Source organism: Montipora capricornis, chromosome 9 (genome assembly GCF_036669925.1).
Source record: "Montipora capricornis isolate CH-2021 chromosome 9, ASM3666992v2, whole genome shotgun sequence".
In the NCBI taxonomy this organism is placed as follows: domain Eukaryota; kingdom Metazoa; phylum Cnidaria; class Anthozoa; order Scleractinia; family Acroporidae; genus Montipora; species Montipora capricornis.
Genome location: NC_090891.1, coordinates 2044402 through 2046901, shown reverse-complemented (window position 1 = coordinate 2046901; position 2500 = coordinate 2044402).

The window sequence follows — 2500 nt, the reverse complement described above, 5'->3', positions numbered from 1 at the left end:
GGTGTTGTGGCTGTCACAGGTGATTGCATGGGTGTGTGTGCTTCTCACACTCCCAACATACGGAAGGTAAGTCATTATAAAAAAAAACGAGTATTCGGATTTTTTGAGCCACTACTTACCGGCACTGATGACAGACGAGCTTGGTAGAATATATGAACCATGTGCCACATCTTGTGTTGTGGTGGTGGTGGTCAGTCGGCTCTTGTAGGTGCTTGTCAATTGTGGCGTTGCCTTAGCAACTGTCATGGGTGCTGAGGTTAAATATTGCTGCTTGGTAACTGTTGGCCTCGGAGTTAGTGGTATCACTGCTGCTTCAGTTATTTCAATCCTGGTAGTTACATCAATTTTTGCCGTGCTTGTTAACTGTGACGTTTGAGGCGTGAATACCGAATGCTGCTGGAAATTTTTAGTAGAGTTGCTTCCTTGAACTGAGTGACAAAAAAATAAATTATCTTAGTAAAGATATGTGCGCAAATACACCTTATTCCAAAATGGCTGCTGATTTATGCGGATACAAATTGGCCCCTTAATGCCTCGTTCAAGATAAAATATTCTTTTGAATTTTAAGCTTAAGAACGAGGCATCAAGGGCTTATTTGAATAAAACAAAATAATTTTAAATGGCGGCCATTTTGGAATAAGGTGTATAGTAGTGATCACTTTAGCGTCATTCTCGATTTACACACCACTAAGTCTTTTCATAGATATAGGCGCTGACAAACGTGGCTCGTCACGGATCTCATAATTATATAACTGAAACGGTCAGTGACTCAGTGGCAGAACTCCAGCATTATTCTCAAACACTGTCTCACACAAGAATACTAAATATCACGAAAGGGGTAACACGATTGAATTTGTCACCTCTCAGTATTCCCTTTGTATGACTGGACAAACTCGTCCAGCTATCGTGGCGCTGTTCTTTGGAAAACTGCATCCGATCATTACAATGATAATCCTGAAGAGATGATTTTATTGGAGGAAACCAACGAGAACTTTTACATAAGTTTAAGTGGATAACTCTTAACGTGTATGTAGATTATGGTTAGTCTTTTAAATTCCTGCTTAGAAACAATACACGCAAGCATGTTTTATGCCTTAACCCAATTTCGTGTTCAAATCAAGAATTCGCGTTGTTGTTACAAGTAAGGAAAGATGTAACGCTGCATGCGCTCTCAGCACTCCTTAGCATTTACGCAGGCTCCATTCACGCGGTACCAAACGAATTTTCTACTGGTTGAAAAATTTGACCGGACATTTTGTTGGCACGGAACCGTACAACCTTTTTGCTCTGTTCACACGGAACTGACGAACCGGATTTAAATTTAACCGTGGTCAATGGTTTTACCATGTGTTCCTGCGAAAAGCACTAATTTATAATTTACGAAATCCAAAGCTGAGTTAGCACGCATCCATGGCAGCCACGCCTTTGTCAAACAAACGAATTTTTTAACGGCGAGGCGTCTAAAATTTCGTACCCCTAAATGACCTAAATGCGCGAATTTTCAACCGGCAGAAAATTCGTCCGGTGCTGTATGAATGTCCATTAAATTGACCCGCTCTTCGTAGCTAAGTTGGTAGGGTCATGGGTTCGAATCCCGTCGAAGCCACCTGAATTTTTAGTTGCCTGATTTGTCGATAGAGTGGTTTTCAATTGAGTATCGAAAGAAATTAGCGAATTGCCTTGGTTTATAATTACTTCACTCAGTGATTGGTTCAAAGTTCTAGCGCCACTTTTTCAACCAATCAGAAGTGAAACCAAAACCAATCATGGCTCGCGTGTGCACATTTTCCCGCACTTTGTGTCGGCTACGTGTAATTACTTCAAGTTTTGATTGGTTTACCGAACTGTCTGCGTCCTTTTTGATTGGCCAAAGTAATAACTTTGGTTTTGGTTTTACGACACTCATTTGAAAACCGCTCTTAATGTGAGGATCACTTCTGCCTTTTGTCTATGGAAGAAACCGTGCATTTATGCAGGCGGGCTGCCCTTGGATTTATACGGGGTAAATCCAATCTTTTGATAAACATTATAACCCGAAAAATAACATGCTGGAAAACACCGAATCAGAAAATAACAAAAACATTTTCTGAAATTTTCCTTTTTGCATTTGTTCAATTTATATATCCCCCGAATGGGCGTCCGGAGACCAAGCGCGCCTTTCCAGTCAATATTCAAACAGCTTTATTGTGTAATGCATCTATTTCATTTCTGTGCCTTAATTTTTATTTCCAGTCTATAGGTTTTTTTTTCCTTTGGTATATTTTAAATCTCTTCTCATTAATTTAAATATGAGTGTAAAGAAAAGTAATTTTTTTTGTTCTCTTTATTTCATATTCGTCTATATATGTATTTATATTTGTCCTTTTGTTTTCATTCTAATTAACTATGCAACACGTGATCATATTACCGTGATTCACGTGGGTCATTTTCCGCCATTTTGGTTTCTGGTCACATGGAGGAACAATCTCGACCCCAAAGCTCTTCTCTTGACTGAGGGAGA